This window comes from Hipposideros armiger, unplaced genomic scaffold (assembly GCF_001890085.2).
Source record: "Hipposideros armiger isolate ML-2016 unplaced genomic scaffold, ASM189008v1 scaffold_76, whole genome shotgun sequence".
Lineage (NCBI taxonomy): Eukaryota > Metazoa > Chordata > Mammalia > Chiroptera > Hipposideridae > Hipposideros > Hipposideros armiger.
Window position 1 is genome coordinate 2,386,761 of NW_017731426.1, and position 15,463 is coordinate 2,402,223.

General features: G+C 32.5%; 1 protein-coding gene across 4 annotated transcripts in view; it reads left to right on the forward strand.

Moving 5' to 3' along the window:
• The window catches only part of ATF7IP (activating transcription factor 7 interacting protein), a 120,297-nt gene that overhangs the window by 27,093 nt on the left and 77,741 nt on the right, over positions 1 to 15,463 (forward strand). Inside the window, exon 1 of one of the 4 annotated variants that reach the window (XM_019643288.1) lies at positions 11,576 to 11,587. The exons of 2 other annotated variants lie outside the window; for them this stretch is intronic. The gene's annotated coding sequence lies outside the window, so the exon portion shown is untranslated. Of the gene's footprint in view, positions 1 to 11,575; positions 11,588 to 14,453; positions 14,529 to 15,463 lie in introns of those variants that run through there. One more of the 4 variants, XM_019643287.1, reaches the window with a different exon arrangement.

Here is a 15,463-nt window from a genome sequence, read left to right on the forward strand (position 1 = left end):
GCTAAGTGAAGGGTACACAGGCATCTATTATGTTCTTTTTTTTGTATGCATGAAAAATTGCATACAGAAAAATCTCATTGAAATAAAAATAAAGAACTGTATAAAATACAAAAATATATAATCATTTCTATAAAGATATGACTATTTATACAAGTATGTGTATCAGTCAATATTAGTATAGCCAATGATAAAAATCTATTATTGATTGATATAATAATTTGGGGGGAATGAGTGTGGGGACATGAATAAGTAGGATGAAGTAAAGAGTGATAGTGAGGTGAGCTTAGAGAAGCGGAGGAGGAAAGGAATTATATGAGGCACTTCTCTGCTCTTTGCCTCCTTCACTATAGAAATTAAAGAGCAGGCTCTTTTCTGCAAGCTAAAAGTGTTAGTTTTAGGTGGGACTTCCAGTTCTCTTGATTCTGAAAGGCAATTAACGTTTATTGCAACTGTGGTTGGGTACTTAAAAACTAGAGGCCAGCTGTAAAGAATCCACACTTGTGTTTCAGGGGCCGATCTGTTTCCTATGGCCTTTTGACAGTGTTGCTTGGGCTTTTAAAATTTTAATATATTGGGTTGTCGGAAAAGTCATGGCGCATTTTTGCAACGGAAAACAGAAAAAATACATCATGACTTTTCTGACAACCCAATATGTTCTGCTAAACTATAAAAATTTATTTTTGTGTATGTTTTTCCTCTCTGTAAATAATTTCACTAAGATTGGAGTAATAATGATAGAAAGGTAATTTTGACTAACGTGTTTGAGATTGGATGGGAAGAAGGTTATGCTTCTCTTGGTGTGTAGAACACACAAATCTAAAACTGTTGGGAAATGTTTTCAGAGTTTTCTTGAGCCATTGTGTAGGAGAATGTTGGGCTGGGAGGAGAGTTGAGATGGAGTGACTGGTTTTTATACATACAGGTAAAGAGACAAGGAGTTATTAGACCAAAACAGGAATTTATTGAAATCTATTGGAATTGGGGGTCATAGCAAAAAAGTAAGGTGAAGAAAGTAGGAGAGAGAAGTATTGTGTATGTAGACAAATAAACCTGAAAGAAAGCATGTATGACAATGAGAAAAGTGATGAGCATAAAGATATATAGTCTTTTGAGACTTGAAGTTGAGTGTGAATGATCCTAAAATCTGGGGGATAATACTGAGTTTTTAGTTTTTGTGTTCCTCTTAGGCAACAAATTTCACTTAGCAAGCAATGTAGAATCAGAACATCTTTGAAGTGAGAAGGACCTAAGTGGTCAAGTAGTTCTAACGTCGCACTTTGCACTGGAATCGACTGGTATTCCTGACAGGTTAATACCTAGTTTCTGTTTCAACATTTCTAATGACAGAAAGGGAGCGTCTCTAATTTCATTAGGCAGTTCCTTCTTTTGTTGGACATCTGAACAAATAAACATTTGTTGATTTTGAGATAAAGTTGGCCTTTCACTGTTTTTGCTTCTGCATCCCCTACCTGTGTTTGTCTCTTTCTCTCTGTATCTCTTTTAGGACAGATTTGTACTATTTAAAGAAAGCCATTAAAATTCCCTTGTGTTTTCTTGGCTAAATATTCTCTATTTTCCTAACTATTCCTCAAACATTCTTTAGCTTGATCATACTCTTGTTTGACCTACAGTTTTTAAAAGCCCCTTTCTCCTTGTATACTTCTGTTCTGCAAATTTAACTTTGCATTGACATTTTTGGCAACCACCTAGCACTATTGTATTTTATTGAGTTTGCAGTAAATTAAAATCCATGTCTTTTTCACATAACCTTTAATATACTTGAATATTTGAACCAAGCGTATTACCTTGTATTTATGGTTATGTCTCATAATTTCTAATATTGTTTATTGTGCTTTCTTTCCATTCTCCTTTGCTATATTTTTCCCCTTTACATAGTCTTCAAAAACTAGCTTTTGGTTTCATTCATTGAATGATGTTTTGAGTTTCCCCTCATAATTTTCTGCTTTTATTGTAATTCCTTGCTTTGAATTATACCTTTCCTCCTTGTCTTTGAGTTGGTGCTTTTAAATTAATATATGCATTTAAGGTTTTCCTCTGTCATTTTAGTTGAATATCATAGGTTGTATTTTGTTAATACTTTGTTTTTCTTTCACTACTGATTTTATCCTTGATCCAAAAGATTTTGTTGTTGTTTTTTTAATTTATAAGGAGATAGTTTCCCTCTCATTGTTTACCTAACTTGATTATGTTATGGCCAGAGAATGTAGCTTTGTGTGATTCTTTTTTTTGTCTTTGAATTTATTAATATTCCCTTGTTACCACATGCATGGTAAATATAAATGTATGTTGGATGTGTTCATAAAAATGCGTATTCTTGGTTTGTTAGATATATATAGTATTTTGCCGTGTATAATGCGCACTTTTTTGCCCAAATTTGTGAGGGAAAAATAAGGATGGGCATTATACATGGGTCGTACTAATTCTGTATCTATATAAATGTTTTTCTTTTATTTATGCTTATAAGTTAAAAGTGTAACTCTAGAAATCAATAACAATATCCATATGCAAAATAATACCCTGAAATACAATAATCGGTTTTGTTGAACTTAAGACAAACTTTCAACAACAAAGAGTTCTTGGCCTTCCATGATGTGTAAATACAGTAAATTTGTTACTGGTATGTAAAATTTCTTGTACCTTGTATCTGTTCTTGTGTTTTATAATTATTTGTTACATAAAATTTCTTGTATCATAATATGTTAAAAAATAAATGCTGAAATTCCTTTATAATACAAAAAAACAAGTACCTAAATGTAAACAAATAAAAATTGAATTAAATTGAATTAAATTGAATTAAAGCAAGATTTTTTTTCTCTGAAAGTTTGGGCTAAAAATGTGGGTGTGCATTATACAGGGGAACACATATTACATGGCAAAGTATAGTAATTCTATTTTTCCAGCATGTTATTTGAGAAATACATTCTTTATATTACTTTTGTTTTCCTCATCTATAGGTTTTAGAAAGAGGTGTGTTTATCTGACTGTGGATTTGTTAGTCACTTCCTGAATTTTCTAAACCTGTTTTTGCTTTAAGTGATTTGAAGCGATATTCAGGTACATCAAAGATAACTTGTTTTTGGTGGATTATACCATTTATCAATAGGAAATATCTTTTTTGTACCATCACTTAATTTTCAGTTTGAATTCTTTTTTATATGTTATATGTAGGTTTTATATTTTTTCTTAACCTTTTTTTTTTTTAGCATTTGCGTAGTGGATCATTTTCATCCCTTAATTTTCAACCTTTCTATTATGCTATTTTATTAGGTGTGTCTTGTTTATAGTACATACATGATGATATTTTTGTCATTTTACCCAGTTTGAAACCTGTTATTTTTAGACTGATAGTTTATTTATGCCTAACATTCCGCAACTCCTAAATCTGTTAATTTGCATTTTGTAATTATCGTCGATTTAAATTTCACAATACTTATTTTGAAGATGATGGGTTCTTAAATTATTTCAGCCTGTCCATGAGTTTCACTGGCTTTTGGAGCATTGTTTCCCATATCTGAGTTCCTTCTTAGGGTCTTTTGCTGTCTTGTATGTATAGTATATCTATGAAATTATTTTAGCAAGGGTCTTACCTCAGTCCTTACTCAGAATAATACCTTTATTTCTCTATCCTTGTTGATTGCTAGTTTTTCTGACAACAGAATTCTAGGCTAAAAATAACTTTCCCCTGGAACTTTGAGGATATTGTTTCTTTTAGCATTAAGTATTGCTGAAGACAAGTCTGATGTCAGTTTAATCTTATTCCTTTGTAGTTAAATGTTTGTTTGTTTTTCTCTCTCTTTGTTATTATGTTATTAGCATTTCTTCATATTGGTTTTCTGAAATCTTTTTTTTTTTTAATTTTATTGGGGAATTGGGGGAGGGAACAGCATTGGGGAATCAGGGAAGGGGAACAGACAAGTTGCTGTCCTTTGGTTCTTCAGTCTAGTTGTGGAGGACGTCGCTTCACTGTTGGTATTATTGTGCTCTTCCCAGGCAAGGCAGTCGCGCGCCGGCCATTGGACGGCCGCTTACGAAAGCGCACGCCCGCTGCTGGCCAGCCTCACTGCAGCCTATGCCGTTGCTGGTGACTCACGGCAGCCCAGCTCCAGGTCGAGCTGTTGTTCACCATCTTAGTTGTAGAGGGCGCAGTGTCACTGGCCCGCATGTGGGATCCGAACCGGGGCCCTACCGCTCGGAGCTGGCATCCCAAGCCAACTCCTAAACAACGTGCCTCTCGGCTGTCCTGGTTTTCTGAAATCTTAACACAGTATGTCTCGATGTTAATGATTTTTTTTTTGCTTATTTTAATTTAGTCTGTTTTGCTAATTAGTGGGTCTTTTCTGTGGAAAGTGTGTGTGTGTGTGTTGGGGGGGGAGTGCCAACAAAATGTATACACATGACTTGTATTCCTCTTTTGTTATCGGTATGTATTAGAATTTTAATATAGTGTTTTCCTTTCTTCAAATGTGTGTACTTTTTCTTTGGCACCCTTTGTGCATGTATACTATATATATATGTATGTATGTATTAACTCTGTGATTTTGTTTTTCCTTCTCATTTTTTTTCTCAGTTCTTTGTTTTCTAAAACTCCTCTAAAATGAAAGTTGTTGCTTCTGCGGGACATACCCATGTCCCTTAGCTTTTCTGTTTTTCCTCTGTATACTATTTTGAGAGGACATCTAGTCTTGATTAACTTTAGTCACTTCAGCAGTGTACATGAAGCTCATATTTTGAATTTTTAAGATTTCAGATTGATTTCCTTTTACATTTGCTTGCTGCTTGTTAGTGAAATAATATCCCATATACTTTGTGGATACTTAATATACTATTTTAAAATGTCATCTTTCCATTCTGCTATTAATTAACAAGATTTTTGCTGGTGGGTTTGTTACCTATTTTTTTTTAATTATTATTTTTTTTATTCTTGATCGTCCTCATTTTTGTATTTGAGATTTCCTGTTTTACTTCAGTGGGATACTGACTCAAGTGATTGTGAGGGGTGGACAAGTAGTACTTGCTTCTCATTGGATATGCTGTGAATTTGTCTTTTGGATGGGAGCCCTTCTCTGTCGCTTCTGGAGCTTAGTGTCACTATTATGTGGGTCACTACCCTATCCACAGTCATAAATGTCACTACTGCCCTGGCTTAACATTAGCATGGAAGAGATAGGAGAAATTTGAAGGAACTTAATTGTTAAGATATAAATTACTACATGAATGTATTTTCATTGTGAAAATTGAAACTAGCATGTCAAGTCTAAGTGAAAGTCTATATTTATATCCTCTTTTCATCACCCCTAGTGAATTGCATTTAATTTGGCATTTATCCTTCCAGACTTTAAACTGTCATTTGACTGTTTATATAAATGTTTAAAAATAGAAGTTATTTTGTTTTGAAACACAATGGCATAAAAACCAGAAACATTTATTGGCTGCTTACATATTTAAGTACTTTCTATTTATTTTCTCATTTAATCCCCATAACATTCTCATGAGGACAGACATTATAGTCTCAGTTTCATAGATGAGGATACTGAAAGAAGAAGAGCATAAATATCTGGGACAGGTAACTTAATTTGGAAATGGTAGATCCAGTATTCAAAATGGTGTGTCTGGCTCCAGTGTTCGTACTCTAAGTACTATGAGTTCTACAGCAGCTTTGTTGTACACTTAAATTCTTAATTTCTTAGTGTCTTTTATTTTTTAGTGTGGATGCTCCACTATTTTTAAAAAAACGATTAGTAATGGATGTTAAATTTGCTTGTTTGGTTTTTTTCTATTACAGTGCAGCAATAGTTTTCCTGATACTTTATATCTTTTTAAACATTTTATGTTAAGATACATATCTCAAAGTGTCTTTGGTGTGTCAAAGTGATGCACAGTTCCTGCCTATTTTCCCTTAAAAAAGGTTATGACAATGAAGTCTTCTACCAACAGTGTATGAGACTACTCATTTCTGTACCTTATTGCTAGCCTTAAATAGTTGCAAATCTGATACATAAAAATGTATTTTCTCTTTCCCTGATTATTAGTGAGGTAGAACATCTTATGTTTGCTGTTTTATGAAACACATGTTTACATTTTTTTGTTTATTTTTCTTTTGAATTGTTTGTCCTTTTTATTCACTAATAGATGTTCTTTTTTATTCTGGATACTAATCCCATATCACTGTGCTTTTTTATTTTTCAACTGTTTCTCAAAATTTGTGGTTATTTGATATGTCTTTGAAATTGATATTTTTTCTATATTTAGTATTACATCCAACATAGCTCTAATAGTTTACATATTTTCATACTTCTGAATTTTTTCATATATGTTAATGTTTCTAGATACCTTTTTCTTGCTATTCTGAATTAAATATTTTCTTCATTATATTTTCTGACTGTTTGAGCTCTTGCTGCTTTGATCAGGATTTCTAGAACATTATTGAATATAGTATCACACTTTTTGTTTTTGCCTGTAATGGAAATGCTTATGGTGTTTTACTACTAAATCTGAAATTTTCCTATTGGTTTGAAGTAGTTGTTATCAGTTTAAGGAGCAATCTTTATGTTAATTTTTATTTTTATCAGTGAATGAACGTTGAACCGTATTCAATGCCTTCTCTGTTTCTGATGAAAAATGACAGTTAATTTTTGTAACTATTTTGGATTAATAAATTTCTGAAAAATGCTTAAGTTTTTAAGTATTAAAAGGTGCTGAAAATGGAAAAACTTCCATTTGGAGTAGAAAATGAATAGTTAACCAGGCTTATAAGGATAAAGGAATTTGAAGAAAATGTATAGTTTTTTGTCTCCTGGCCTTAAAGATCCAACATAGAAAGCCATTTCCTACACGGACTGCTCTCCTGGTCTCTCTTAGGGATATTCTTTGAACAATAGAGTTATTGAATCAATTGTTATGCCATTAACAGTGATGTGGTTAATCATATGTCTTCTGTTTTCCAGTAGAATAGCTTCAGAGTCATTATTTCAACATTAAAAAGAAAGATTTAGAAGAGGAATATAATAAATATTTGTAAATATTGAAATAAGGTCCTTCATCTGAATTTGTGAACCCTTCCTTGCAAAGAGCTTGGTGACTTATTGTGTTTAGCATTGTATTTCTTTAGGATGTTTTTCCTCGCCTCTCCCCCCACCTTTCTTTTTTAAAATTCTGGAGGCTCTAGGCTCAGTTAAATATTTTCATGTGGCAGAGAGCCAGATTTTCAATAGCCCTGAACTCAGCATGTTGCTGTTGCTTAGCAACTACATGTGAAGTCTTGTGGATATAACTGAATTATAAATAGAGTTATGAGCAGAAGTGCAATTGAAATTGAGATTGGAAAGAAAGGCATACTCTTTTTTCCCCCCTTCCATTTGAATTTGAATGATTCTTTAGGCACGCTTTTCAGAAATCTGGCTTACAAAAATTGGGAGTACTAATGCTATCAGGAAGATAAGGGCTCTGTAGAGGCCTTGTTTGCAATTACACATTTGAAAGCATGTTTTTTATTATAGGATTAAACAGTCTATATTGGAGAGATGGCAGTTAGTAGAAAATAGAGAACTGCTAATTTTCATGGTCATTCATGTAGGAAGATATCCATGCATTGTATTACTATTTATATTTCTCTTCTATATTTATATTAAAGCCTACATGCCATAACACTTTAATATTAGGCTATATACATTGTACTTTTAATCACATTGTGTCTTTGGAATGTACTGAAAATTTTCCTATAATTATAACCTACATGGAATATTTGTGTATTGAATACATGAATACACCAACTTATCTTCACTATTCCTCAGTAGAGCAGTGTATTTTAGAGTGGAATTTATTAAAATTTCATTTAAGAATCAGAACTCCAAGGATCCTTTCAGGTCTTCTCATTTAATTTCTGTTTATTCCAGATGGAAACTTTAGACCTAAAGATGTTAAATAATTTGCCTAAACCAAACCCCCCAATCTGTGTTATTTCTGCAGCAGTCTCTTTTCCTGGTGCATATCTAGCAGCTCTTTTTTGCACTCATATTTCACCAGTTTACACAAAATTTAATTGTATTCTGTAATTTATGGTAAAAATGTACAACTGAGTTCAGTAACAAGCACAATTAATATGAAGAGGTTTAGACGAGAGCAGAAGAGCATGAGATCTCAGTGTATTTGTGGTTATCAGTCAATATGTTTATAGAATGGATAGAGAACTTGACCTTATTTGGTATGATGGTCAGGAAGACAGTGGTCAAGAGAGTTTCCAAAGTATAGTGTTTTTTTGTCAAATCTCTGCAAATTTTTTTAGGTTCTAAAAGATCAAACAAAGTGATAATTGTTAGTTTTGAAAAAAAGAAGCTCTGTATTTTCTTAAAATATATCATAAACTTTTGATAATAGCTTCTGTCAACCCAACCTGTGAAACTAGGCTTCTTAGGAACATTTGCCAAAAACAAGTAGATTATATCCTTTTTTTCTTTTAAAGATTTTATTGGGGAATTGGGGGAGGGAACAGCATTGGGAAATCAGGGAAGGGGAACAGACAAGTTGCTGTCCTTTTGTTCTTCAGTCTAGTTATGGAGGATGTCACTTCACTGGCCCATTTTGGTATTATCATTGCGCTCTTCCCGGGTCAGGAAGATCGGTCGCCGGCCATTGGATGGCCGCTCGCAGTAGCTAATGACAACTCACAAAAGCACATGCCAGCTGCCGGTTAGTCCCACTGCAGCCTACGCCATTGCCGGCGACTCACAACAGCCCAGCTCCAGGTTGAGCTATTGTTCACCATCTTAGCTGTAGAGGGCACAGCGTCACTGGCCCATGTGGGATCCGAACTAGCAGCCCTGCTGCTCAGAACTTGTTCTCCCAAGCCAACTCTTAACAAATAAGCCACTCGGCCAGCCCAGATTATATTCTTATGCATTGTTTGCCAGGAGAATTTTAGAATGGGAATGTAATTTTTCTTCTTTTGCTCCCTGGGGAAGTGCTGGTCTATTTTGAGTTGTATGCCCAGGAGACATCTTGTTATCAAAAGCATAATTTTTTCTTAAATTCTAATTGAAGAAAGATACAGATTGATAAATAGGATTAGCTCAAAAAGTTGTGGTAAATGTAATTTTTATTAGATCTACAAGGAGGGATAACATACCAGCAATATTGCTTTGCTACAGAAGAGAAAAATAGTAGGAAAGTAATAGCTACAAAGAGGAATTTGAGTTTCCTTCTGGATATGAAAGATTAGGGTATTTCCTTTAGTTTAGTTATATTTGTTATTAAAATTAGACTTCTTACACATAGGTTATGGCCATAGAACATCTGACTCTCAGCTGACATTTTAAACTCCTGTGGGTTCTTAGGAAGAGGGCTAAGAGAGGCGGGAGAGAATGGAGAGATGGAGGGTGAACTTTCTGGAACTATCTAAAGTTCTCCAAGGCATTTCGTTTGCTGTAACACACATTATTGATTATTCAGTCCACCAAAGTTCAAATTGGTATGTGGTAAGATATATGACTACTTTATAAATATTGTTCTGCAGGTATCGTGCTTTTTCTGTTCTCTTGAAATAAAACTGGGCAATGTAAGTAAAAATTAAGAAGGATTATAATTACTTTAAATGAAAAAACAAAAAAGGAAGTGTTCAAATTTATGTTTAAAGCGATACTTGACTTACATACCTGAGATTAGAAAATAATTTTTCCCACTTATAGCGCATTGTTATAAAATCTGACCCATTTGTTAGATTTTTCCCCACTAATTGTAACTCATAGGTTAATGCATATTGCTTTACTTTGTGATAAGGATTATGGTTTATTTGTTCCGATTATAGATTTGTAAACAGGATCTATGTACATGTAAGACTTAAGTTATCTTAAAGATGTGACTACAATTGTAGTTAGATTCTGGATTTCCAGGTAACATATAAATACAACATTAAGAAAAATAAATAAGACAATAAATTACTTTTCATCCAGACCAGTATTTGAAAATAACAGTATGTTTTTAAATCTTTGGTTAAAATTAACTTTAAAATCTAGGTATCCTTAAATGTTGAGATTAAAAGGATTGCTACTCAGTGGATTGCTTATTTGATTTTTCTCCATCCTTCACTGGAGCTCTTTTTGTTACTTAAAACTGTCTGTGTTCTTACATGTTTTAAAGGCATTGTTTCTAAGCTTTATTCATGATTAAAGTAAGTCCTTTACATATAATTTTAATAATTAAAATTTTAAACTTCTCTAGTATTGAATATGTGAACTCCTTTTTGCATTTTGGAATACAGATAGTGGCGAAAGAAAACATTTTAAAATCAGTTTACCATTTTATTATAACACATTGATGGAGTTTGATGTAAGAAATGCATATAATGTGTACTTTGATAAACAGCATTTGTTTTAGCATGACTTGACTATCTAACCATCCTTTTAGTTTAGCAGGTATAATTTAAATTCTTGAAATTAAAAGTTTATTTTTTCCCTTTTTTTTTGTTTTTTTTTGTTCATGATTTGATCATTTCTTACTGGCCCATAATCTTAGTCATTATTACATTAGACTGTACATTGTTTTCCATCTTTAGGAACTAAAATCCACTTGAGTAAATTTGAAATCTACAAGGAAATATGTATATTAAGCATTATTAGGTTGCAAAGTCAGAATGATGAAGTACATTCCCTTATCTAAGTAACAGAATAAGACATGTCAGTTGTTGTCAACTTTAACATTACCCTACTTTAGACAGAATTGAAAAATCTAAAATAGCATTGTACAAATTATATTTCTATATGTTTGGTTCAACTTTTACTTGACATAAACAATAACTTGTTTTCCTCACTGACAGGAATTATTTTAATTTGAGAAAATAATTATCAAAGGCCTACTGTATAAAAGACACGACTGTATGTTGGAACAAGTGTATGTTAACATACAAGGCACAATCCTCACCCTATTTAGAGATCTGCTGTGATAAATTATTTAATATTTGTATTTTTAATACACAGCAAACAGTCTCTTACACACAACTCAGATTCCCAAATAATTGCAGGGAAAAAGTGCTAGTAAAAATTGCTGTGCTGTTCAGATTTTAGAGATTAGAGACACTAGAACTGTGATCAAAGTGCCTCTTCATTCTCCTGAAAAAAAGAAAAACACTTAAATATTCATGTACATATACACACACATATACATATATAAATAAAGTAATACGGATAATGTCATGTAACTTGAAAGTGGCCTATTTATTTAGCTTAGCATTCATTTTTCTTTAATTGCCACTTAGTAAGAAAAGGTGCCAAGTTAATATTTTAGATGATGAAATGCAAAGCACATCTTTTTCCCCAAGAAAATAAAGTGTTTTTGCTGGGAGCTTTGCTGTTATAATCAAATCTATTCCGGGATTCATACTAGTATATTGTTTCTATTTTTAGGCTGTTGCCAGGCAGATTTAAAATTTTTTCTCTATGGTTGCCTAATTTCTAGCATTCTGATTGGTTACAAGAGCTTGCTTTCTTTAGCCAACCACAGTGACTATACAAATTGTATTTCAGTTTCTGTTGCTGTGAGAGAACTGATAAGATGGCTGCAGGGGGCTCCCTTTGGGGTATGTTTATTATTTTAAGGAAGATTTTCATCATTGTGTAGTAATAAGCAAAAATAGATTTCTTTCAAAAATGGTTTTATTTTTTGAAATATGAAATCAAACTATAAAGTTTTAAGGCTTAAAAAATGCCTCTTGTGTCATATTTGGTTAATTTTAATGGTGTTCTGTATTACACTCTGTCAGAGGCAGCATTATGTATATATAAGTGGGCATATATTGTTACTTTTTGTTAGTTAATAAGCATCCTGAATCCCCAAAGACAGGTTGTCCTCTGTGTCTAAACTTACTTTATGTGAACATGCCAGCATGAGAGTTTACAGTTCTGTCAAAAATATTCTAGATTACTACCTTTGCTTCCTAAAAGAATAATTTAGTTTTCTTATTTAAGACTTATTTTAATGTTAATTATATGTATACAGTGCATCATTCTTTTAGTCTGTATTTACTAACTGTATACTATGTGCCAGACAATATGAGGTTCATTAATATTATACCAGAATATTTATGTTATTTTTTGTTCTTTTGTTAAATGTCCTCTGAAGCACATCATAATGATATCAATATATTTTGATATGTTTTCTGTCAACAAAGCTTTGGACACTTAAAATGTATTAATATTATACCAGATACATGATGAGATGTGCCAAAGTGTTTGATTAAACAATACACAAATAGAGGTATTAAAGTCCATTTATGATAATTATTTTTAAAAAGATACAAATACTGACAAATAGAGTAGATGGTGGCGAGACATATCATATGAATAAAAGCAATATTGATAAAATGTGACTAAGCCTTGTGTAACTCCAGAAAGTTCAGTGAGTTTACCTCATTTTAAAACAAATTTTCAACATTAATTACATATAAGGCCCTTGTTTATAGTGCCGGTTTATAATAGAAGAGAATGCTTCTGTTTCACTTAAGACTGACTGTCTAGTCCTTCTGGTAAAAGTTAGTTAATTGCATTTTCTATTTGTAGAAAACTTTATTAATATATGTACATGGAGTGTTCATCCACACCATGCTCAGTTCTGTCTTTTTGTTAATAAAAATATTTTGTTCTTTTACGAGTATCTCATGTCCATTGTTACCACCCTGCGAGATAATCATGCTATAGAATTATGTCCCATTTAGGACAGAGTAAAAGAGTGGCTTATCTAAGATAAGCACATATAAAACAAGGCTGCTGTTAATTTTACATATGTAGCCTTTCATTACCAGTATAATTACAGATATACTTGTTGGCCTAGAAATGTAAACTTTCTCAAGTATGAACCAACAGTCAGTTTTCTTGGGATAGTTGTTTTGTCCATATTAAAGGTGTGACCTAGTAAAGGGAGGTTGGGTTAAAAAACAAATGAAGAGCATAATATTTAACTGTACTTCTGCTATTCCTTTTTTTTTTTTAAATAACAGACATTGAGATATAATTCATATACCATACACTTCACCTATTTAAAGTGTATATCTCACTGAGTGGTTTTTAAAAATATTCAGAGTTGTGCAACCATCACTACACTTAATTTTAGAACATTTTTATTGCCTCATAAAGAAATCCTGTACCCTTTAGCAGCCACTCCCTATTTACTCCCCAACCCCCCAAGCAGCTCATCTCGGGCGCAGCTCACTAGCCCATGTGGGAATCGAACTGGCGACCCTGTTGTTCAGCACTCTTAATCAACTGTGCCACTGGGCTGGCCCTGATAGAATGGCTCTTGACAGTGTTATTATGCAACTGAGAGAACCATTGCATAGTAGAATTGAATTGAATTGTAAACTATAGGTGCTCTGGGTCCTCAAGAAAATATTGTCAGTACTTTGTGAGTGACTGAGAGAGAGAACTTCCAGAAAGCATGAAAATATGGGATTTTTAACAGAAGTAGTGCAATTAGTGATCATGTTTTTAGACTAAAGTTTTAGAAAAAGAATTATTAACAAAGATAAGATATCCAGTGTTTAAGTAAAAAATTTTGAAAGTCTGTTCACTAAATTTTAGCAGGTAAGTATCAAAGTGAATGAACCATTGTATTATCAGGTTCACTAGTCTCAGTGGACAGTAAGAGTAGATTATTATCATTGATTATACAACACACTGATTATTCTTTATGATTTTGTTTTCAGGACTATTGCAAAATTCTCAAAATTTAGGAGTGCAAAATAAAATCACAAAGTTCTCAACTGAAAATTTAAGCATCTGTTTGCATTTCTAGAGGCTAGGAATCATCAGCATGAAGTGATTGTTTATGAGTAAGCCATTATTAGACCTATTGATTAATATTTATTTAAGCCATTTAATGAAAACTTAAATTTGAATTAAAATTATTTTCTGCATGCTATTATTCAAAATAGTGTTATACTAATGTCAGTTAGCAATATAAATGTAATTGGAGTGCTTGTATCAAAAATAGGTGCCAGGTCCACTTTAAATGACTTTGCTTAACATTTTGTAAGTTTTTGCTAAGTTTTGTTTTAAAATATACTTCACCAGGTATCCATAACTTTGAGTTAATAAATGTTTATATGTGTGTGCGTTTTGACCCAACAATCCTGGTACTTCATTGTTGTGTTAGTTTAAGGCTGTTCTTAGAAAGCAGTAGTACAGACTCTTGTTTATTTAGTCAGAAAAAAACCTTATAGTAGAGTTGTTGTTGAAAGACTCTGGGGGTATGTTACAAATATGTTTCAGTTTCATTGTTCATGTATATTTTCACATCTTTTGGATTCTTGGTAATGCAGTTGCCCTCATCTGCTTCCCTTGTTGCTGGGCAAGGTTCTGCTGCTGATGTCTGATTGGTTTTAGGCAACGACGGCTTTGAGCCAATCAGACAGTGAATTTCCGCTCTCTCACAGAACTGAAGCATTGAAGCAGCTGGTGATTTATTTTGCCTATGGTGAGATTATGTATAAACTAAGAGTATGGCTGCAGCAAGCTCCTTCTTGGGTATGTTTTGAAAAATTACAAGGTTCATCTGTAACTGAAGGAGAAAAAAAATGAGGTTTATTTTAAAAACTTGTCTACTAAGAAAATTTGATAGGTAGTGAATTTGAGAAAAAATATATTTTGACAGATTGGCTATTTTTATTTTACAATTTTACTTTTAAAACAATGTAGAATGATTTAAATAAGAAAAATTGCCCTTTAATTTACATATTTATTTACTGTGTAATCCCCACATTTCCTTTATTGTTTCCAAAGGGGAGAGAGCTCACACAACCTTTTTGTTACCTGCTGTGAAAGGTAGTTAAGGAGAAAAGGATGTAATGATTGTACTTACAATACAATGTAGTTTGTCAAGAATCAGACATTTTAATTTCATTAAGTGAATCAAACTAAGTCAGTTCAGTGTAGTAGACAACAAAACACTTTATAATGCAATCCACAGTAAACCTTTGCATTCAGAATAATATTAATTTTGGAATTGGAAAATCTATAAAAATAGTGATAGGTGGATATGAAAAGAATTTGTTATTTGAATTTAAGATTTTGCTGGATTTTTAGTTATAAGTGTTTTATAAATATTGATAACTGGATTTTTAAAAATAAATTTACATTTGAATTTTGCAGATTCTAACCCATTGTGTAGAAAAGTATGTTCTTGTTATGTGTTGTCCATGTTTCACTCATTCCCCAGGTAGGAAATGGATTTATGTTAATGGAAACATTCATGGATATTTAAAGGAGGATAAATTAAACTAGCATAAAAGGGGTAATTTTTATTTATGTTGTATATTTTATTGTATGTGGATTTAGGATTTTATGCAGTTATGTTCTAGATGATTTATATTAGACAAAGAAAAAGAACCTCACTGAAGTATTGCAGATCCAGGTTTTAACTATGTTTCTGTGACCTTATTGTCTGTCTCCTGTTGCTGGGC